Source organism: Cervus elaphus, chromosome 21 (genome assembly GCF_910594005.1).
Source record: "Cervus elaphus chromosome 21, mCerEla1.1, whole genome shotgun sequence".
NCBI lineage: Eukaryota > Metazoa > Chordata > Mammalia > Artiodactyla > Cervidae > Cervus > Cervus elaphus.
In genome coordinates, this window is record NC_057835.1 from 12,344,557 (window position 1) to 12,368,348 (window position 23,792).

Sequence of the window (23,792 nt, forward strand, 5' to 3'; positions counted from 1 at the left end):
ATGGCCTAGGGACCAAGTCCAAATTCCACCACAGACAAGGCCACCATGAGCTGGTGCTCTGCCAAGATCCTCAGCCTTATCACCACTCTCTGGCCCTTGTAGTTCTTATTATGATTACAAGATGCACGTCAGCAATGACCATCAGGGAACTTAGGGAAAAACAAAAACAAACAAGGTTGTTGGCTCACGAGTTCTGGAGGTAAATGGCATGCCCAGGGCCACACAGGGAGGTGGGGGGCATGCATAGACCTGGGGTTCTGCTCTTACTGGGGCCAGGGTTGGTGGGGGGAAGGGCTAGTGTTTTGCAAGATTGCTCTTCTTTGGCAAATCTGAAACAAAAGAGAGGGAATTAAAGCAAGCTTGGGTAGGGAAAAGCAAGGGCACTCAGAAAGGTCAGTTATGTAGATCACCCAGACTTTCTAGAAAGAGGAACTTAATGGGTGGGGCCAGGTGACTCTAGGTGTGTATCTGTGGCAGTGTGTTTACGACATAGATGTCTAAACAATTAAAAGCTTAATGTCAGGCACTTACATTGCAATCAAAAGAGCTAATTGTCAGGCATTTACAACTACACAGATAAAATAAAGAATCTGCCTGCCAATGCAGGAGATGCAAGAGATGCAGGTTCAGTCCCTAGGTTGGGAAGATCCCCTGGAGAATGGAATGGCAACCCACTCCAGTATTTGTGCCTGGAAAACCCCAAGGACGGTGGAGACTGAAGGGCTACAGTCTCTGGGGTCATAAAGAGTGGGACGCGACTGAGCACGGTACACAGTACCATGGCGAGAGATAGAGATACAGATGCTTCCTATGTTCTCATTGCCCTAAACAGCTTTCATACTATGTGGAACAGCTTTGCTGTCTCCAGAACTTGGGATACGTGATGTTTATCTGCTCTGCCCTCCACCTAGAATACCCTTCTTTTATCTTCCTGCTTCAATCATCCTTCCTTCAAAACACCCTTCTCCTGGGAATCTTTCCTCCCTGCGTCCTGTACATTCCCCAAAACACCCCGTGTGTGTGCCCGTGTATATGTGTGTGTCTGACTTTCATCCTGCTGACTCCACTGCTTACCTGGCCTGTGTGTGTGTCTTGTTTGCCCTGCCTGCCCAGGAGCTCCATGAGGAACAGGAATGTGTGATTCATCCTCCGTGGGGACTTCTTGAGAAGCCCCCTGGGCCAGGTGCAGCTCTGCATCTCCAGGTCAAGCATGAGCTGCTGAAAGCGGGCATGGTTTGTCCACTTGTCTCAGCCACACAGAGTCAGCCCTGGCTGTTGGTTTGATCAACACGATGTCCAGCTCACTGACCTCTCTGCTGAGCTGACACGAGCCTGCACCCCCCTGGGGATCATTTCTCTCTCCTTGGACACCCCCTGGGGCATCACTCAGCTTGCCACACTTGCTCCGCCTCCAACTTTCGGAGAACTGGGAATGGGGGAATCCCATGTCTAGAGGCTCTGGCTCTTTAATGTTGGAACTGTCCACCTTCTCTGTTGCTCACAGCTCGGCCTGCCTGCCTTCAGCACACCTGCTATTTATAGATCTACATGCTCAGCCTAAATTAAGCAAGCACACCCTGCCAGGATACCACAACCCTTTCAGATTTGGATCATGAGAAAGAGGAAGGAAGACATGGGAGGGACCCAGAGCCAGCCTGTGTGAAATGCACTTGGCCAACATGTCCCATGCACCCTGCAGGGAAGAGGCACATCGGCTTGTGGCTCAGTGGCCTTCACAGAAACACTTTGTCACGGGCACTAAATTATCCCCAGTGCCGGGGACCGGCCATCAGAAGGGGAGAAGGGCTGAAGGGCAGGCCTCTGGGGCGGGGGAGTGCTGAGATGTTTGCAATTGGTTCCCTGTACTTTGAAAATTCAGCAGGTAGACAGTCACTTAACTGAAACCTCCTTGAGGGCAGGGGCCATCTCCTTCCCCATTGAGCCCCCAGTATCCGGGTCAAGGAGGGGTTACTCGGTGAGTGTTTCTGGACCTGCCCTGAACCGCTGTCATCCCGTATCATTATGTGATGGCCTGTGACTCAGTCACCTCCGTGGCGGCATATTTCTGTATGATGTATGTCACTGTATGTTGTCATCATCCTCATTGTAAACAGCCCCGCACTGAACATCTTTGTGTCTTTAGCATTTCATTTCGTTTGGACTGTGTCCTTGGGCTAAGTTCCCAGGAGAGAGGTCCTGAGAATGTTTTCAGGGTTCCTGTCATGTATTACCAGTTGTGACTTTGTCATGAAACAAAGGAAGGCAGACCAGGGGACGGGAGCTGGGAGACAATTCCTGCTGGAACTGGGAGCGGGACCTGTGCAAAGGCTGGAGGCGGCAACAGTAAGATCTTATGAGGGCGAGTGGGTCTGCTGCTCTCAACTGGGGACAGTGTCCCTCCCCCCATGCACACACACAAATAGACTCTCTGTCACACACTCCTACACATAGGAAGAGGCATGTTGGCTATCACAGCAGCTGGGCCGGGGGGGCAGGGGGGGCGGTCTTCTGTTGTTCCGTAAATAGGGGCCTGGGATTCTTTGCGTCCTGCAATGTAGCCAGTCCTGAGCTGGGCAGGAAATGCCAAGATGCACTCTTCAAAAACCCGGAGGGGCAGTTGGTAGTATAGCAGCTGTTCTTAAACGTTGGTTTTGAAGGCCTCTTTACAGGGTCTTAAATGTTACTGATGGTCTCAAATAGCTTTTGTGTCTTCTGTCTCTTAAGGAGACATTCTTTACATATTTATCGCTTTATTTAAAATTAGCGATAATAGGTCTATTGCCTGATAATATAAGTATAATGAAAAACAGCTACTTTCTCAAAGGAAACAGAAATTTAGAGAGAAGTAGTGGTGGCTTCCTAATCTCCATGTCTGGCTCAAAGGAAAGCAGCTGGGTTCTCAGTCTGCCATCGCCTCGGTCTGAGCTGGAATCCCACGCTGCCTGTCTCTGGGAAACAGAGGCAAAAGTCAGTTCCTGAGAGAGTGAGAATGAAAAAGCGAGTGATGTCTTGCCGTGAAAATGGTTTTGCCCTCATGGACACCCTGGCGGCCCTGGGACATAATTGGCAGAGCACAAGTACACGGCTGAGAACCTGGCTTTTCGAGCAGGCTGCTAAGAGGGGAGGAGGTCACCTTCCAGGTTCACCTGCACCCAGCTGGGTGACCTTAGGCAAGATAGGCTACTTCTGTGCCTCGCGTCCAGCCTCTGTAAATGGGGTGGTAGTACCTACTCCTCAGGATTATTAAATGATCGAATATATGTAACAGTCAAAGAACAGTGCTTGGTACTTATTAAATGCATGTATCCACATATACATATGTGCATACATGCTATATGTGTATGCATATGTGTATACATGTCATACTCTATATGAACACTATATGCGTCTATATGTATTTGTATACATGTCATACCATGTACATACTACATATGTGCGTGTGTGTATACATATCATACAACATACATACACTATGTGTATATACGTATATACTGAATAAAAAACAATTTTAAGTCAGCACAGCAAGTCACCCATTTCACTTCATTTCTAAGAATTTGACTCTTAAACAGAGCCAATCTTTTTTTAGTTAGTTTTTGTTCGAGTGTAGTAGCTTTACAGGGCTCTGTTAGTCTCCGCTGTGCAGAGAGGGAATCAGCTATGCGCATGCGCACATCCTTCCCCTTCCAGTCCCCGTAGAGCTCTGCGTTCCCGGAGCTGTGCAGTAGGCTCTCAGGTATCTACTTTGCACCTAGTAGCGTGTATATGTCTCCCAACCTCCCGATTCATCCCCCAGCCCAGCGCCGCATCTTAAGGCAGCGTTTCTGTCCCCTCACCCGGGCGGGGGCGCCGAAGGGACGGTCACATTGTGCTCAGGGTCTGTCTCATGCAGCATGACCAGACGCTCGCTCGGCTGTGGGGCTCTGTCTGTCCCCCTCGTCCCCCCTGGAGCCCCGATCAAGGGCCTGGGGACAACTCCAGACCGTCCTTCTCACTTTCCCTTTGCTGGTGAAGTTTCTGTCTACATTTAGCCGCCTGACTGAGAGCATCTGGCCACTGGGGCAGATATCAAAGTGGGGGGCCCAGGTGCCTGGCCCCAGAGAGTCCCCAAAGCCCCAGGCGGCTCCTCGGGGCTCACGGGTTGCTCTGTCAGCAATGCAGCTCACAGGGGGAGTGTTTTCCTGAAATGCTTTTTGTCTAGAAGCTCTCAGTGTGAGCTTTTGCCAAGGCATATGCATTCCCTTAGCCTTTGAAAATACACATCGGTTCAAAGAGAGGGAAAAAAAAAAATGGTCAGCATGAATTATCCAGCCACAGCATTCAAGCACAGGAAGAAGGAATTTGGGTGGAGGGCCTTTTAATAAAGTGCTGGTTGCTGCTCTTCCTCTTGCTTTTTTCATTAATTCTACTAACAGATATTGACTGGGTGCCTCCTTGTACCAGGCAGGGTTCAGAAAGCCGGGGCTGCTTCAGTCAATCCCTTGGGAAATGTAATAATACATGACTTCTGATAAAAGATAAAGGTAAAGGATTCAAGATTTGTAGGAAGATGGGAAGTGCTGTGAGAGAGAAGCAAGGGGAGGAGAGGGTTTGAGGGGGCCGCCGGTGGAGGTGATGGGGCGGCCACACTGACAGCAGACAGGTGAGCAGAGATCTGGAGGCCGTGAGGACCGCCATGGCCAAGCCCTAGGTCAGGAGGACTGTGACTGGTGAGTCTGACCAGCAGTGGACTCAGGGGGCCCTGCAGACTGAGTGAGGGGCCCTGATGACCGCGGAGGAAGGGGAGGGCAGATTATAGGGGTTTCACCTTGGACTTTGGGTGACCCTTGTCTCAATGGACTTCAATGACTCCCTGTGGTTAATTCCCTCCTCCTGTAATTAGTCTGCCTCCCCTCCTCTGGGAAACCAGCCCTGAGCCCTTGACTGAGCTTGGAGCCCCTCCTCTGGACATCCAAGGTCCGTGTTGGCCCCTAGCCTTGCATCCTCCAGCTCAGATAGAAATTAATCTGCCTACCAGATTAAGGCCCATTAGCTGGGTGTTTCAGTTTTCTGTCCACCAAGTGGGCGGCAGCTGGTCTTGGGTTTCATGACCTCCTACCCTTGTTCAGGAGCACCACCCCCAACCTCTAAGCCCCTAGGGACTTTCTCAAATTCCATCTGTCCTCTAGGACCCTTTTCATCCTGTCCCCAGATGGACCCTGACCTCTCCCCTTCCTCAGAACTCGCTCAGATGCTCTTGTGCCCCTCCCAGGCACTCCGCAGTTCTGCCTGGCATTTGCCTGTCACATTCACCTACAAGATGCTAAATTCCACGAGGCAGGGAATGGCAGCCTGAACTCTGTGTGTGTCACCTTCGCTGTGGCTGGACACGGCTGGAGAGGGGGACCCACCACTGCAAGGCTTGCCCCCACAGCCTTCAGTGTCTGACTGTGCGGTGCCTCTGTGCCCCCCACGTGCACCCATCCCCCAACTCAGCATTGCAGCACCCACACGTCCTTGCCTGGCCAACCCTCTGCCCGGAGTGCCCTTCCCCTATTTCTTTTTTAAATATTTATTTACTTGCTTATTAATATTTGGCTGTGCCGCGTCCTAGTTGCAGCATGCAAACACCTAATTGAGGCATGTGAGATCCAGTTCCCCGACCAGGGATTGAACTCAGGAACTCTGCACTAAAAGCCCGGGGTCTTAGCCAATGGACCACCAGGGAAGTCCCTTCCCATATTTCTTCACCCAGCAGGTCCCCTACCAGCCCTTACTAACTCAACAGAAGGGCCACCTCCTGGGGAAATGGTCCTCCATTTTCCTTGATGTTCCCTCCCCTTTAGCGCCGGCCCCTCCCCCCTTGGTGGCTATTTTCACCTCCCACATGGAGAGGAGGCTCTGATGTGCAGAAGGATTCACGAGGCCCTGCCCTCGGAGCCCTTGGAGGTCTGGAGCAGGGCAGAGAGCTCTTTCTGTAAACGGCTGGAGATAGTAAACATTTTCGTTTTTGTGGGCTGGATCGTCTGTGTTGTGACTGCTTAGATATGCCATCACCACGCAGAAGTGGCCAAGGCAGTACAGAGATGAACAGGCATAGTTGTGTTCCAGTAAAACGTCATTTACCAAAACAGGCGGCCGGCCAGATTGGGCCCACTGGTGGCCATTTGCAGAATCCTGGTCTTGACTCAGCCTTGGCTGCAGAGGAAAACAGCTTGACCAGCACGCGTGCGTCCTGTTTGCTGTTGCCATGGGCCCCCCGTTGCTGGGCAGGAGCTCTTCCTGAGCACAGGGTTTGCACCCAGCGTCGCACCCTCCGTGACTGGCACGTGCCTGTCACAGGGCCAGCTGCCAGGGCACAGGACGGGTTAGCGAGCCGTGACATTCCTGCACGTCCTGAGCCTAGCAAGCCAGGCTGGACCCTGCCCCTTCCCTCCCAGCACCAAATGCTGGGAGGGGCCGCTCGTGGGCCCTGGGACCCCTGGGCAGGTCACTGAATCCCCTCCTCCAGGTGCGTCTTTGTTGCGCTGGTTTTAAGGGATCATGCCATCCCCTCGAGGTGGCACTGGGAGGATTCGGCTCAGCCCTCCCGATCCCTGACAGCCTAGGAATGCCTCCCCCCTGGCCGCAGCCCACAGACTTCTGAGGCACCCAGCCTTAACCGCAGAGCTGTGATGGGGGCTGGGGGCACCTGGAACTTCCTGTCTGCTCTTAGTCCCTGAAAAGGAGGCATTGAGGCGTGAGACCCCCCAGGAGGTAAGCAGTTCCCGTCCTGCACTGGAATGTTATGGGATCTGAGTGGCTTGAGTCCCGACATATACTTAGGCAGGAGCACACACCTTGTGTGCTTCAAGTACGATTCACACACTATTCACTATTCACACACATTATTTAATTGTCATAACTGCCTGTGCTATGGATATTATTATCCTGACATTGTACAAGGCTTTCTGCATCATAGAGATTGAACCACACAGGAGCAGAGCTTGAATTTGAACCCAGTGCTCTGACACCGAGCTTTGGCTCATAACCCCCAGGGCAAACTGACATGCAAGAGAAAGCATACAGAACTGGAGGGAAGCAGGGTGGATTGAATTCACCCGCCACCCCAGCCCCCTTTCTGGAGCTGGGACATGGTTGCACAGAGAACTGAAGTAACTTGCCCGAGATGACGCAGCATTGGTGATAGAGGCAATATTTGAATCCGAGGTTTGATTTCCAGTCCAATACTTCATCCACCAAACCCAAACCTCTCCTTTGGCTTGGGACTTGTAGAAAAATACAACCCAGAGTACCACAGACTCTCACCTTATCCTTTATTAAGAAGCGACCCCTTCTCCAGGCAGTGGCAATATGGTTGTGTACCTTAGTTAACATGGGTGGGTGTCTGGGCCTGGATCTGGCCAGATCTGGGCTCAAGAATCAGTATCTGATTGTTGTTGTTCAGTCATTTGACTCTTTGCGACCCCATGGACTGCAGCACGCCAGGCTTCTGTCCTTTGCCAACTCCCAGAACTTGCTCAAACTCATGTCCATCAAGACAGTGATGTCATCCAACTATCTCATCCTCTGTCATCCCCTTCTCCTCCTGCCTTCAACCATTTCCAGCATCAGGGTCTTTTCTAATGAGTTGGCTCTTCGAATAAGGCGGCCAGAGTATTGGAGCTTCAGCTTCAGCATCAGTACTTCCAATGAATATTCAGGATTGATTTCCTTTAGGATGGACTGGCTGGATCTCCTTGAAGTCCAAGGGACTCTGAAGAGTCTTCTTCAACATCACAGTTCAAAATCATAAATTCTTCACCGCTAAGTCTTCTTTATGGTCCAACTTTGACATCCGTACATGACTACTGGGAAAACTATAGCTTTGACTAGATGCACCTCTTTTGGCAAAGTAATGTCTCTGTTTTATAATACGCTGTCTAGGTTTGTCTTAACTTTTCTTCCTAGGAGCAAATGTCTTTTAATTTCATGGCTGCAGTCACCATCTGCAGTGATTTTGGAGCCCAAGAAAATAGTCTGTCACTGTTTCCATTGTTTCCCCATCTATTTGCCTTGAAGTGATGGGACCGGATGCCATGATCTTAGTTTTCTGAATGTTAAGTTTTAAGCCAGCTTTTTCACTCTCCCCTTTCACCTTCATCAAGAGGCTCTTTAGTTCCTCTTTGCTTTCTGCCATAAGGGTGGTGTCATCTGCGTATCCGAGGTTATTGATATTTCTCCTGTACTCTGATAGGCTGGAGCAAATCTCTGACTCTCTGGTTTCTCATCTGGCAACTGGTGCTCCAAGGCCCCACATGGCTGAGTTGTTCTGAGAACTAAGTGCAGTGACGTATGTGAGTGTCACGCCGCTCTGGAGTTCTTGGTCCTCAGCAAGTGCGCCCTCTGGTCCCCCATCCTCATCTGCTCCGTGCTCCTCCCTCCCTCATCAGCTCTGCACCAGGGGGCTGCGGGCCCCCCTCCCACTTCGCTCTGCTGCAGAACTTCTCCCATCATTCCTCCCGTCAGTGGCCGCTCTGACCTCGGCTTGGGCAGTACTGCAAACCCAGAAAACCACGCTGAGCTATTTCCACCCCAGGGGCCGTGACAGCTCCTTTTTTTGTTCCTGCCCTGTAATTGCAGGGTTTTACAGTGGTTTCTCTGTTGCCTGCAAGTCCCAGGATTCGCCCTGTTTCTCTCTAACAAGTAATTGTATCTCAGGAACCCGCAGCAATTAGGCCCCCAGCCCCTGGGTGGAAGCCCTCTTTGTGTGGAGACAGATGTCTGGATGGAAAGGAAGACGTTAGCTTGTTGAAGCGAACTCTGTGATTAGACCAAGCCTTTCATGAAAGCCTCTGCGTGGATTTGCTGGCTCCGGATGCCTGGCGAGCCTTGAAGTCATCATCCACTCTTTCCAGCTTCCTTCCCCTTGATCTTGGACAGTCTTCAGGAGCCCAGACCCTGGGTGCTGGCTAGGGAATGAGTAATGAAGAGGGAACAGCAGAGGGTGAGGGTCTCTGGTGCCCAGGGCTGGCAAGTCGTCATGTCTGCAGAGGCAGTGGGCTGTTCAGCTTAGGGACTTGTCAGAACGCACGTTACTCAGGGCTCAGACATGCCTTCCACGGTAAGGCTACCTTTAGAAGAACTAGAGGAAGTTGGAGGGTCAACTTGCCTGCAAAACGGTAATGTCAGCTGGAGGTGGCAGTGTTGCTTGGTGGTTAAAGTGCTGTCCCGGGCACACTGCCGGGCTTGTGTCCTGGTTCTACCACTTTCAGGCAGGGTGGTCCATCCTCACAGGGCCCCCTTTGAGGTAGATGCTGGTTTTAGCATCACTGCCCCTTCTTTACACAGAGAGGGAAAAAGGTACAGAGAGGTTGAGAGACTTGCCCAGGGGTGCCCAGCAGAGATTTGGCAGCGCCAGATTCAGACTCGGGGAAGTTGGCCCGGGAGTTCCTGTGCTTAACTGCTAGGCTTCCCTGCCCCTCAGCGTGGAGAGAGCAACAGCCGTGCACCTGCGTGGCTGTCTCCGTGTGCCCTGAGCCGAGGCACGCCCGGGGCAGGGCGGGCCCGTCGGTCCTCCAACCTCTCAGCCTCTGCCACTGCGGTGTTTGAAGGACAGCGCAACCCCCCAGGAAGGGCTGCACCACACCCTCCCCAGGAAGCTGGGCGGCTCTCCACCGTTCTGGTCCAAAGGCTGGAGGCCCCTAGAGGGGGTGCAACTGAGCAGGGTGGGGGTGGGGCCCAGGCCCATCTGTTTGGAATTAGACGGGAACTGAGCACAGTTGGCCAGAAGGCAGCCACACTGAGCCAACAAACGGTTTGGAAACACTCCGCTCATGTCTCAGAGTTGACTCTCCTCTTGTGATTCTGTCCCGGTCTCTTCACTACAGCGCTTCCAGACAAAAATGCTGGAGTGAGTGGCCATTTCCTTCTCCAAGGGATCTTCCCCCACCCAGGGATTGAGCCTGTCTCCTGCATTGCAGGCAGATTCCTTACCCAATGGGCCGTCAGGACTGGGGACAGATCCAGGGATGCTCTTTCCTTGGCCTGGGGGCGGGGGGGTGCCTTAGAATTGGGGGAGGCAGTGTGCTGGCGAGCACCATGAGGCTAGAGAGGGACCTTACTCCAGGGAGGACAAAAGTCACAACAAAAATGACAGTATTGATCCTATGCTTAAAATGTACCAGAGGCTTAGCATTTGAACCCTAGGGTCAGCATCAGATTTGCCTCCAGCTCATAGATGGAACCTGGTCTCCGCGGGTTAACTAACACAACCTCCACAGCTGCTAAGTAACTGTGCTGGGAGTGGAACCCAGGCCTCTGGATGCCAGCACTGGGCTCCTGGGCCAGCTGTGGCGTGGGGTGAAGTCCTCCAGGGGTCAGAGCAGAAGCCTGAGTCCCAGGCCTTGTCTCTTACCAGCTGTGTGGCCTCGGGTGAGTTGATTGACCTCTCTGAGCCTCAGACCTTCTGCTGTGGCATACATGACCCTGTAATATGTTCCCACAGGACAGTGCAAGGAGCTTCACCCATATGGAGCCTTGATGGTGCTTTGAAAGATGAGGAAGGACTTCTCTGTGCTCCTAGGTGAAAATGACGCTGTCCCAGGTTTTCGGTTGGGATTGGAGAGAGAGGTTCTGGGGGCTGGGTGGGGCCCTAGGGGCCTCAGAATCCAGGGATGGTGTATCCAAGCCCTCCTTCCTGGGAGCCAGGTCCACCCTGGCTGGCCTGCATTCTCATAGACCTTTGCTGACATCGTATATTGCATCCTATTTTTCTTTCTCTTCTTTGGGTCTAAGCTTTTGGAAATGAAATCCCAAATCCTGGGAGATTTTCTCAGTAAATACAGCCTCAGGAGATCGCTAGATCAGGGTCCCGGGGCCAAGCATTGGGTGGCTGGAGAAGGTTTTGAAGGCACCACCAGTTTTTAGGGTTGGGGAGCATTGGTAGTTATAGTTCATGATCATAAAAGTAGCCATGATCATTGAAGAGAATCCTGAGAAGAGAAGAAAATGTGAAAAAAAAAAAATCCCACAGAACCACCCCTTCAGGAAAGTACCTATTTTAGCATTTCAGAGAATTCTCTTTCACTGTATATGTTTCAGTTCCTCTCGTGTTAAAACTGTCATTTGATTCTAATACTGTTTCCGTTGTCTTTTAACAATTTAAGAGTATAGCAAATGTTTCCTCTCGTTTTAAATTCTTCATGAGCATTATTAAAGATGCAGAGTTTTCCACGGCATAACAGATATTTGCACGGACTATGGTGCACTTAGTAATTTCCTTAAGGTGGAGCATGTTGGAGCTCTGTGGCATTTTATTATTAAAAATAACGTGATGATGGATAAAGAAGATGTGATATATATATACATATATATATATATATATATATAATATATGTGGTGTATACATACACACACACATAGTGGAATATTACTTAGCCATTAAAAATGAAATCTTGCCACCTAAAGTGGGTGGACTTAAAGTGTATTATGCTAAGTGAAATAAGTCAGACAGAAAGATAAATACTGTATGATTTCACTCATGTGGACTCTAAAAACAGGAAACAAATGAACATAATGAAACAGAAGCAGAGATATTAAAACAGAGAACAAACTAGCTGTTGCCAAGAAGAAGGAGGGAAGGGAGAAAAGAAATAGGTGAAGGAGATTAAGAGGTTCAAACTTCCAGTTGCAAAGTAAATGTCACAGGTATGAAATATTCAGTGTGGGGAATATAGTCACTAACTATATCTTTGTATTGTGACATATCAAAACTAGACTTATCATGGTGATCGTTTTGAAATATAAAGAAAAATGTCTGTATGTTGTGCATCAGAAAGTAACATGGCAATGTAGGTCAATTACACTTCAAAAATAATAAAAAATTGCACTTCAGAAAAGAGATCAGATTTGTGGTTACCAGAGATGGGAAGGTAAGGGAGAGAGACTTGAATGAAAGAAAGAGGTAAAAACTTCCAGTTATAAGATAAATTAGTCCTAGGGATGTAATGCACAACATGATAAATAGTAACTAACACTCATTGTGTTCCTGCTCAGTTGTATCCGACTCTTTGCGACCCTATCGGCTGCAGCCCGCCAGGCTCCTCTGTCCGTGGGGGTTCAGGGAAGAATACTGGAGCAGGTTGCCAGTTCCTCCTCCGGGGCATCTTTCCCACCCAGGGATCAAACCCTCATCACCTGCGTCTCCTGCATTACAGGCAGACTTCACCGCTGGGCCATCGGGGAAGCCATTATTAACACTGCTGTGTATTATATGTAAGCATGCTAAGTCGCTTCAAGTCGTGTCTGACTCTTTGTGACCCTTATGGACAGTAGCCCACCAGGCTCCTCTGTCCATGGAATTTTTCAGACAAGAAAAATTGCCCTCCTCCAGGGAATCTTCCTGACCCAGGTATCGAACCCACTTCTCCTTATGTCTCCTGCCTTGGCAGGCGGGTTCTTTACCACCAGCACCACCCGGGAAGCCCATGTATTATATACTGATATAAAAAACGTTAAGAGGCTCAATCCTAAAAGTTATCATCACAAAGTTTTATTCTGTTTCTTCTAATTTTGTGTCTATATGAGAGGACGGGTGTTCATTAAACTTGTTATCATTTCGTGGTGTGTGTAAGTCAAACCATGATGTTGTACACCTTAAACTTATACAGTACTTTTTGTCAGTTACATCTCAATGAGACTGAAAGAAAAAAAATAACATTATGGTAAACCTCTCTGGGTACAAAACTGTCCGCACGCCGAGTCGTTTCTGAGAGCAGGTTCCTAGCCGGGGCCCGCAGGGGCAGAAGCTGAGCACTTGGTGAGGCTTTTGATGCCGCACGTGAAGGTCCTCTTGTTGGAGACTGGTGAGCAGCGCGGGCAGGAACTGTGCCTCTGCTGCATGGGGCTCGCGCTGCTACTGAAAGAACCTGAAACCACCTGTACCCGACTCAGAGGAGAGGTACCAGCTGGACCAGACTCAGCGTCTCTTTCTGATGAATTCGAAGCATCTCTAGGAGTCTTGATGAGCTCATTTAAGTTTCACCTGAAGTGAGAATGACTAGGACCACCCCCCTCCCCCGGAAGGGGATCAGGCAGGACACTGAAGCTTTTGTGCTGCTGGCATAGGGGGCTGCCTCCAGCAAGATGGGATTCCGTGTCGAATATCGCTTCCCTGGTGACTCAGATGGTAAAGAATCTGCCTGCAGTGCAGGGGACCTGGGTTCAGTCCTTGGGGTGGGAAGATCCCCTGGAGAAGGAAATGGCAACTTAATCCCTTATTCTTTCGTATGGAGTTTCATGGACAGAGGAGCCTGGAGAACTACCGTCCATGGGGTCACAAAGAGTCAGATACACTGAGCAACTGACACTTTCTTTCACTTTCATTCACAAAACAGGGCAGCTATACGGGCACACACCCGCCCCCGGCCTTCTGCGCCCGTCCTTCGTTCTTTATTCTCTATCGACGGTCTCCAGACATTTGACCTGTTCCTCGTTTATTTCTCTGATGATTCTCTCTTTCACCTAGAACTTACGCCCTCTTCATCCGTTTTACTCCTTGCTGTAGGACTTTCCAGGTGACTCAGTGGTAAAGAATCTGCCTGCCAATGCAGGAGATGTGGGTTCAATCCCTGGATCGAGACGATCCCCTTGAGGAGGAAATGGCTACCCACTTTAGTATTTTTGCCTGGGAAATCTCATGGACAGAGCAGCTTGGCAGGCTACAGTCCATGGGATAAATTTTGCAAATTCTTTGTCCGATTTGCAAAGAATTGAACTTGACTGAGCAACTGAGCACCCACATAGCCCTACCACCTGATCCATTGCCTGCATACAACGGGTGTTCAGTAAATATGTATCGGATGAACAGGGGAAACTGGTAATTTCAGATATAAGGTCCCTAAAACAAGATTATTTGTAGTAACAAGACTTGACCACACTGATTTATTGAATTAAACATGCCTAGCATGTGATTCCAGGCCCTTCCTGGGTTACCCTACGAGGTGGCTCTGCTTTCATCCCATGTATTTTCTTGCCACCTACCCCCTTGGCATTACAACAGAAACACTTCCCCATGTTTTAAAAAATTCTTTGTGAACCAGAATTTTTCTTCCATGCATGAGAGCATTCCAGATAGACTCCTGAACACTTTGGATAGCTGGGAGCGGAACTGCTGGGGCACAGAGGATGCCTGCATGTAACTTTTGCCATAGTACTGCCAGCTGGTGTCTGAGGACACTGCCGAGTCCACCTTCCCATCCACAGGGCATGAGTTCCCATGTCCACCCGCCAACACTGGGCATCACAGTGCCTGCTAACTTTTTGCCAGGCTAATAGGTGTCAAGTGATGTCTCGTTCTGTTTTTACTGGCATTTCTCTGATTTCTACCGAGGCCCCAGGCCCCTGGGCCTGCCCTGCCCTCAGCCTGGCTCCTCTCCCACTCTGCACTCACTCTGTCTTCTGTGTGTGTTTCTGGACTCAGGACAGACATCTGTCCCTTCGGCAGGCTCTGGGTCCCAGCCTCCCCTCTCTGCTCCCCAGCCGCCCTTACAGAATGGCAGGCTATGGTCGTGTTTACAGACCCAGTCCTGGAGTCTCATATCGCTGGGTTCAAAGCCTGCTGCAACACCTATAAATTCTGTGCAACCTTGACCAAGGGCCTTAACCTCTCTGAACTTGAGTCCTCACCAGCAAATGAGGAAGAGTTTTCTTGAGAATTCGCTGAGATGATTTATGCAGAGCGTTTGGCGTCTAGTATGGGCTGAGTTCATGGTGGCTGTTGAGAATCGGAGCCCACGCCATCCTGTGTCCTGGAGAAGGAAATGGCAACCCACTCCAGTATTCTTACCTAGAGAATCCCCATGGACAGAGGGGCCTGGCGGGCTACAGCGCGTGGAGTCGCAAAGAGTCGGGCACCACTGAGCACATCCTGCCTCCTCATTGTCTGTTTGCCAGACTGGCCTCCCCAGCCTGGGAGGACTTGCGGGCGGGGCTGCCTTTGCTGCCTTTTTTATATTTTCAGCTCCTGATGGGCAAATCATCAGGATTTGATGGAAGGAATTGTGTCATCCGCTCTGGAGGAGATTGAAGCATCAGATGGTGGGTTGGTCTAGAAGCTTTTGTGAAGTCCCTTCTAACCCTGACATTCTATGATCAGCAAATTACCAGGAAACACTTCTTGGGGGCCCTTTCTAAGGTTTCTCAGCGGGGCTTTATTACACACTGCAGGTAACTATAGCAGGCTGCGGTGGCGGCAGGGAGCTCCCTGTGGCCTGATGGCTGGCTGGTGTGTTCTGGAGGCGATCATCTTTCCGCTGACCTGGGGATCGGAATCCTGGCAGAGGCAGGGCCTCCCCTTTCCGCAGCACAGGGGAGGCAGCCCTGGAGGTCACAGCCTCAAGCTGGTGGCCCTCCACTCTCTACCCCAGGGGATGGCTGGGGAGCATTAGTGAGGAGGAAAGATGTCAGAAAAGTCACCAAAAGCACGAGCAGAGGAGACCTTCAGGACCTTTCATCCAGGAGTCCTAGTCATAGTGACCATGTGGGTGATAACGAGACAGTAGGCATGAATAAGGCCTGTGACAAGCGGGGAAACCGAGCAAGTTCTGACCAAAGGTCGTGGCAGCTGCTCACTGCAGGGAATTGTTGCTCTGGGGAATGGGGGATCAGGCTTCCATAATTTTCTCCTCCTTTATCAAAAGAAGCTAGAGGGCCAGATTTTTATGATAAGCTTTCTGATTTTTTTAAGTTGTAGCTAATTCAGAGTTTTGTCAATGGCTGTGCAGCACAGGGGCCTTCCCTGGTGGCTCAGTGGTAAAGAATCTGCCTACAGTGCAACAGACACTGGAGACTTGGGTTCGATCCCTGGGTCGGGAAGATCCTCTGTGGGAAGAACTGGCAACCCACTCAAGTATTCCCTAGAAAATCCCATGGACAGAGCTTGACGGGCTACAGTCCACGGGGTCACAAAAGAGTTGGACACAACTGAGTTACTGAGCGTGTGCGCACACACACACATATGGCACAGACAGAATACCTTTGTGAGGCAGACGTTTCCACACCCTCTGGTTTAGCACATTTTACAGATTGGGAAACTGAGGCTCAGAATCAAGGTTCCTGGGTAGATAAATCATGGTCCGACATCCCAGTGGGCTTTCCCAGTGGCTAAGTGGTAAAGAATCTGCCTGTAACACAGGAGACCTGGATTCAGTCCCTGGGTAAGGAAGATCCTCTGGAGAAGGGAATGGCAACCCGCTCCAGTATTTTTGCCTGGAGAATTCCATGGACAGAGGAGCCTGGCGGGCTACAGTAGGTGGGCGGAGCGGGTGGGTCACAAAGAGTCAGACATGACTGAGCAACACGACTGAGCCCATCCCAATGGGCTCCTAACTTCTCCTTGTTCCGAGGCAGGAACTGAAGCCCAGAGAGGGAAAGGCACCAGTTCTAAGTCACACAGCTGGTAATGGCAGAGTCTGGGGGTAAGACCAGGGCTTCTAGGCCTCCTCCTTGGGACTGTTCAGCGACTGTGTTGTCGTAAACGACCCTGGAATGGTTTCCATAAAAGCTGGACCAAGAATGCAGCAGAGAGCAAATTCTGACCCATCACCAATCGGCAGGAAACAGCTGGTGTGCAGTGGTTAGGGAGGCCAGGGCACTCCTGCCGCCAGGAGAGCTCTTTGTGAACTAGTTCAGCTCTTGCTGAACTAATGCTTTCAGCGCTGAGGGTGCAGAGACCAGCTCTGGCCTCGTTCTAAAGGGTCCCTCCAGCCGAATGCCTGGGCAGCCTGACTGCCCTTGAACTGGTGTCCTTAGAGTCTGCCTGTGAAATCTCAGGCGTTCTGGGGGATGTTTCCTCTCCTTTGTGGTCAGCCACATGGCTTAGAGAAGTGAACCTGACCTCGGAGTTGATCATGAGCAGTTCCAGGTCCCCATGATGCGGCTGTGACCTTGGGCTGCCCATGTTCATCACTGTTGCTCTGCTGCTATCGCGGAGTTATTGTCAATATAATCAAGTGGATAGGTGTAAACTGACAAAGAAAAAGCTGGAGAAATGTAAACTCTTTGCCCTTCTATTCCTTTTCAACAAAGGGTGACATCTGAGCTGGGAAAGGAAGGATAAGAAAGAGTCAGCCCAGTCAGCAAGTGCAAAGGCCCTGAGGCAGATTGAACTTGGTGAATGCAAGTGCAGTTGTGGAGTTAGCCAGAGGAGAGCAGAGAGGGCAGGGGAGAACATGTGGGGGCCAGGCAGGCGGAGGTGGCCAGGGGCTCCAGGAGCAGGTGTGGTCCCTGGAGGGGGGGCCAGCTGGCTGGCCTTTTACGGGAGGTGCTCTCCCCTGATAAAATGACAAGGATCTCACCCCCGAGACAGGTCCTTCTAGCAAGGCCAAGACTGTGGGTGGGGCAACAAGAGATCCAGGAAATGAAGAAGATAGTGGGGTGGGGGGAGGAGGCTGGATCACCCCAGGAGACATCAAGGAAGGGAGGGTGAGTGATCCAGACTGTGAGGTGTGAGGAGGGTGGGCTGGACAGTGAGAGGGAGATGGGTTTTGCTGATAGGATGGGCGGAGGCCAGTGTGGACACTAGTGGTGTAGACTCCCTTTCTATGAAACTGGCTGAGCCAGGATGCAAGAGACAGCCCCGAGCCCTGGACTAGGAAGGCACAGTCGTAGCTGGCAGACCCAAGTGATGTCTGGACCTGGAATGCAGGCTCTTGCACCCCCCACAACCTCACTCCTTCCAGCCTCGCGCATACGCTCAAGAGGTCGGGGCCCCAGGAGGGCATCTCACTGCCCAGGGAACACAGAAGTCTGAGGAGTCTCCAGGGACCCTTTCTGCTCATGTTATAGGCAGGCGTCTTGGGTATTTACCACCCCAAAGAGGGCACTCAGCAGAGGGGAGGGAGCCACCTGAAGGAGCCTGGGCATCTGTTAGAAGGGAGAAACGGGACAAGGCAGAGCTCACTTCTCCCACTGACTCCCCTCCCACAACGAGGAGGGCACTTCCACTCTGAGCATCACGCTCCTGGGAGCTGCTGAGGCAGTGCGTAGACTCTGGTCCACTCTGGTGAGTCTGCAAGCCCCAAATCACAGTTGGAGGTTTTCCTGGGTGTGTGCCTTGTGGGGTGGGAGGAACTAGAGGTCAGGGTTAGGTCAGATGTCATCATCTTCGAGATTCTGATAGGTTTGAAATGACGTCTCTTTGCTGTTTGAATCATTCTAATTAGTGAAACGTGAAAGTGTTAGTTTCAAAGATCTCCTTATACCCAGAGCTGTGCCTAAGATACAAATTTCCTGTTAAAGAATTTTAATTATTCACGTGAAAACCCAGACTGGTTTGGCAAAAGGCAGATCCGTTTGGTTCTCTGAATTTGAACAGGCTGAATGGTTTTGTTCTCTCCTCCTAGCTCACTTCCGACCCACTCCCGGCTTGGTTAGCCTTGGGACGCATGGCAGAAATGAGGCTTGGGCACTGGACTGTCCCTGAGTTGACTCATAGCTGGCCTGTGACCTGGGAAAAACCCTTCACCTTCTGCAAGTCAGTGGGCTTTCCTAAGAATGGAAAGGATGCTATATCACCATCAAGGTCTGTAGAAAGAGGAGGGGAGAAACGTTAGGACCGTTTGTCACTGTTGGCGTCGGCTCCAGAACCTGTCAGTCTGGCTTCTGGTATTGACTCTGCCAATACCAGACTCGCTGTGTGACCTTGGACAAGTGACTTCCCCTGTCTGTGCTTGCCTAAATATGGGGTGATGATAAGGTACCTGATACTAGGCCGTTTGGAAAATTGAATAGCTTTATCCACATGAAGTGTTTTACACAGTAAAACATTCACTAAAATGTTCTATTGTAAAAAAAAAAAAAAAATGTTCTATTGTAAACAATGCTGAGCACACAGTAGGTGCTCATTGAAGACAGTCACTCTCCTGTGTTATTAGATGCTCCAGAACAATTCCATCATGTTAATCTTTGCCACTTTCATAAGGACTGCAGACTTCCTGCATATCTACCTCCCCATACACCATTAATGAAAGTTCCAAGCCTAGATAACCTTGCTTTTCTGTCCTTTAGCAAGCTTTGGCTTGATGAGAATTTTCAAACTGTGTTTGTCGACCTTTTAAAACCCCTGAGATGAGTATTTACTGCCCAAATGTGCAAGTATGTCAGAAAGATTTAATTTGGTGCTGGATATTAAGGCTGCAGATTTAAAGAGGAAAGTGACAAGGATTTCCTTTCTTTGCCCTCTGTCTGCTTGTGGCAACAAATGCTTTGGTTTATCACTCGAAATCCTGTTTGAAAAGGTCAGTGTTTATTTGTGTGAAGTACAGTGTGAGGACTCAGGAAGGAAGAATAGGAGGGGGGGGCGTCCTCAGATTTCTACTCCAGGCTTTGTTTGTAACCCATGATGGATTTTGCCCCATGTCCCCGTGCTGCTCCCAGCTGGGGTCGGCGCCCCGGGCAGAGGAGGACCGCCGAGGCCAGGCACGTGATACTGTCAGTGATGAAGCCCAGTTACCTGTCCCCATCTTGCCCGCAGCCTTCAGTCCACTCTCTCGTGGTTCCTGCCGTTCCCATTTTCCAGAGGAGGAGACTGAGGCTCCAACGCTCTCAGCACTGGCTTCAGGTTGCCCGGCTAGTGAGCAACAGGACCTGTAGCTTCCTTTGGATGGCCACGAGCACCCCGCCCAAAAGCCTGTACTCTGCCCCGACTGCTCTCCCCAGCAGGTCCTCCCCACTCTTCCTGCGCCCTGTCCATTTGATGTGGGGTGACATGAAGGGGGGCAGATTTACGGCCCTTGTGGAAATGCTTATCAGCCTCATGTCGGCTGGGCGCCTTCACGTGAAAGCCCAAGAAACTCTTTGGAAAGTGGAGCTGATGTTCCGAGGGCCACTAATGGGTTTACTCACGAGCCTTGATCACTGGCTTTGAAATATGATCACTGGCTTTGAAATATTCGGTGTGAAAGATGGACTTGGCCTGGCAAACCCCAGTGGGATAGGCATGCACTGGTTTCTCAAGGACAGAGCTCAACCAGAGGAGGTGACAAGGTCAGGGTCATGAAGAGTCGCTTGTCTTTGCTAATTTGCTGGGTGACAAGCCTCTGCTCCCCCTGCCCTGGGGGAGGGGAACCGCATGATCAGGCCCTACTTCCTTGTCCTGTAAAATCATCCCTTGGCTCAAAGTGCTGGGCTTGGGGGGGAGTTTGCCCGGCTCTTTCCTGCCTTACAACCTTGCACGGACTCTCCCCTCCACCTGCTCTCTGCTCTCCTCACCCCTGCCTTTGCACGGCCGGCTCACTCAGGAGCTCAGCTTGGATTTCACCCCAGGGCCAGCTTCCCTGTCCCCCGCTGTCCCGCCATCCCCTTGACTTGGCTGCCCAAGTGTCCCCGTGCTCCGCTCTGTGTGATGACCGAGCTGCGAGAGGAGAAGGCTGTTTCCTCGCTCACCGTGGGGTCACCATCACCATTCTGCTGCTCTCTATGAAGCCAGGAGTTTGGACCAGACGGCGGACCCCGGAGCCTCCCTGCTCTGGAAAACAAGTTCTTGGAACTTCAGAGCACTTCACGTTGAGGCTTTCTCTTCCTGACGTCAGACCAGCCTCACCCAGGGGGGCCAGATCTCTCCCAGCAGAGCCTGAGGCAGGGACTTGGTGCATGTGGGTTACTGAGGAGGCAGGAAGGGAAGACAGAGGCTGGCCAGGGAGGTGTCTCAGGATGGAATCAAGCTTCAGCCTGGCCCCAGGGGACCCCAGAGCATACAGGGCATCCACCAAGGGCTAGTTCCACGTGGAGGCAAAGAGGGGTCACCTTCGAGCAGCTCTGATTCCCTCTGTCATAGACTGGGGGCCAGGGGTGGTCTCCTCGTTGGCTGGGCAGCTCCTGTCTGGCCAGGACAGTCCTTTGGAGGAAGAGGCAGCTGCCAGCAGCCAATAGAGACAGCAGCCACCCAGGAAAGGCTCTCTGGGCTGGGCGCCAAGAGGAGCCACTCTCCGGGGACCCAGCCCCGTCCCCCTGCCTGACCCTCGCTGAGGAAATTCAAACCCGAGACCTGCACCTCTGGGTGAAGTGACTCCAAGGATCACTGGGAGTCATTTGCTACCTGAGGAAGGGCTTCTAGTTACCAACCCTTGCCCCTACAGGCACTCAGGTTTCCTGCCTGTCCTCCAGGACAGCCCCAGGGAGGAAAGAAGTAATGGTTTCTCCTTTCTTAAGGTCCCTACTATGTGCCAGGAACGGTTCTGGACGCTTTAAGGGTATGATCTCAAAATCTACCTCTCCCACCAAGCCTGAGAGGTGGGGCTTACAGTGCAGATAGCAGCATTGTGAATCAACTATGCGCGTGTGCTAAGTCGCTTAAATCGTGTCTAAGTCTTTGCAGCCCCATGGACTGTAACCCGCCAGGCTCCTCTGTCCATGGGATTCTCCAGGCAAGAATACTGGAGTGGGTTGCCATTTCTTTCTCCCAGGGCTCTTCCCAACCCAGGGATCGAGACCGCATCTCTTATGTCTCCTGCGTTGGCAGGAGGAGTCTTTACCACTAAGGCTTCAATGAAAAGAAGTCCTCCTTTCATATGGTTTCCATGGAGAGTTGGAGGTAGCCTGGCCCCACCCTAGGCAGTGACTCCCTCCTGCCAGCCGGGGCGACTGTGGTGTGGACACTAACGTGCACAGGTCGTTCATTATTGATGGGCAGAGGTCAGTGAGCTCAGGTCAGGGGGAGAGAAAGCGGCCCTGGGGGTTTTGAGTATTCGTAAGGTTGTTTTCGCCCCCACCCCCAGGAGGGACAGCGCTTTGCACACCTCACAGGTGACGGGAGCTGGTGGAGCATGAGGCTGGAGCTGCTGCAAGCCTGCAGGTTTATGTGTAATAATAACGCTGTAGGATGTCATCATTGTTGTTTAGGGAGGGCCCTCCCTGCTCCTTCACATTTAGGAAAAACAGCTAAATAGCGATGACGCCTCCTGATTCCTCAGATTCAAGTTCTCTCCCCCTTCCCAAAACACCCAGCGGTCTGCTGCCGGTTAGAATGTTCAGGGATCAGACCCCGTGCCCCGCCTCCACGTGTGATCTGGGATTTGCCACCAGTTCACCCACAAGTGCCACCTGCCCGTGTCTGTCCTTTGGTTAGAGAAGGGCTTCGACCCCACAGGCTTCCAGCCCCGCTCCGACCCCACCAGGCTTTGCCTGACAATCCTCAGTCTCCTCCTGTGTCCCATGGGAAGCTGTAGGTTAACCCACGTGTGAAGCGTCTTAAACTCAGTGCAGGGCGCACAGCGGTCGTGGGTCCGAGCACACCCTCCTGTCTGCGCTCCAGAGCAGGAAGCCGGCTTAGCGATCAGGCAGCCGGAGCTTTCATGCTGGGTGTGGAACAGGAAGCCTGCACCCTCAGGTCCCCCGACTCCCCCCACCCCGGGACTCTGAAGGTGACTGCTGTCCCTCTGCCCTCCGCGGCTCTGTCGCTGCTCACCAGCGCTCAGCATTCACTCTGTCTGAGCTGAGCATGAGGCAGGCGCTCTCTTTAGATCTTCACACCCTCTCTGTAAGACTGAGTGTGGGTTTTTTTTTTCTCTTTTGGCCATTTTTCAGATGAAGAAACAGAGGCTCAGAGAGGTTAAGGGACTCCCCCGAGATCACACAGCCGGTAAGTGGCAGAGTTGGACTTTGAACCCAGCTCTCTTTGACACCAGAATCTGTGCTCTTAATTGCCTTGTTTTCTGTGCCTTAAGCTGTTGGATCATCCTCTTCCACCTGAGTGTGGGAGACCTGTGGCTTGGTGACTATTTTATTTCTTCCTGTGCTTCCTACAGCATCCAGAACACAATAGGCTCTCCATACCTACATGGCGTTTAGAAGGCAAGCCTTTCTAATCCCACTTGGTTGTACAGTGGTCAGGTAATGGGGTGTGTATCTAATCACTGAACTGTCCTGGTTAACTACTTCCACTTTTTGACACATTCAAATACATCAGTATCTTCAGTGTTCTTGCCTGGAGAACCGCATGGACAGAGGAGCTTAGGGAGCTGCAGTTTCCATGGGGTCACAAAGGGTCAGACAGGACTGAGTGTCTAAGACACACAAGTTCATCAACATCTCCAACAGATACAAATAAGAAATGCGTTATTACCCCCTTATTGTAAAGACCAGATAACCCTACGTGCAGACTGTATCCATAGACTGTTTTGAAGATGAGTGGGTCTTTTTGTTGTGATTCCAAAAGTAGGAATGTCCCCCAGGGTGGGACGGAGGGCAGGGCTGTGAGTGCAGCCGGAGCCGCCTGCTCCTCCCCCCGTATCTAAACGGGCTCCCGCTGTGTACTGGTGCTCTCCCCCAGCCTTCCTCCTGCAGCCTCGCCTTGGCTCTGACTACGTCCACTTTGCCTTGGTCCTCCTGCTTCTCACGTCTCTTCTCTTCCCCCTCCTCTTTCTCATCCTTGAAGCCAGTCTCTTCCTTTTCAGAAGATTTCCTATTGAAAACCCTTTGAATATGAGCAAGCCCCATTTAGTAACATGACCACACGCAAACTACCTGATTTGGTCTCCAAACTCCTCAAAGAAAAACCCTGGAGTGGGGGTGGAAGTGGGTGTGACGTTCATAGGCCACCAGTGTGGACTTTGGGTGTGGTCTATTAACGGTTTTGGTTTTTGAACCCCTTTAGAGGCCCAGCAGCTGGGCCGGGGGTCCCCCCACCAGCCATGTGGCCCGGAAAAACTGAGTTTCAGTAGCTCATTTCTGCCTGGGTGAGATTCAGTTTAAAGAAAACATGAAAACCACAGTCGATGTCCTTGTCCAGAAGTCTGGAAAGCTGGTTCTAAGCCTGGTTCTGCCACATCACCTGGTGT

The 23,792-nt window shown here is 51.4% G+C and overlaps 1 protein-coding gene across 6 annotated transcripts in view; it reads left to right on the plus strand.

The window, feature by feature from the left end:
- ST3GAL1 (ST3 beta-galactoside alpha-2,3-sialyltransferase 1) overlaps window positions 1–23,792 on the plus strand; it is an 89,607-nt gene that overhangs the window by 25,924 nt on the left and 39,891 nt on the right. For 4 of the 6 annotated variants that reach the window (XM_043879169.1, XM_043879174.1, XM_043879173.1 and 1 more), the window contains one exon: window positions 22,540–22,594. The exons of the other annotated variants lie outside the window; for them this stretch is intronic. The gene's annotated coding sequence lies outside the window, so the exon portion shown is untranslated. The remainder of the gene's footprint in view (window positions 1–22,539; window positions 22,595–23,792) is intronic. 6 annotated transcript variants of the gene reach the window in all.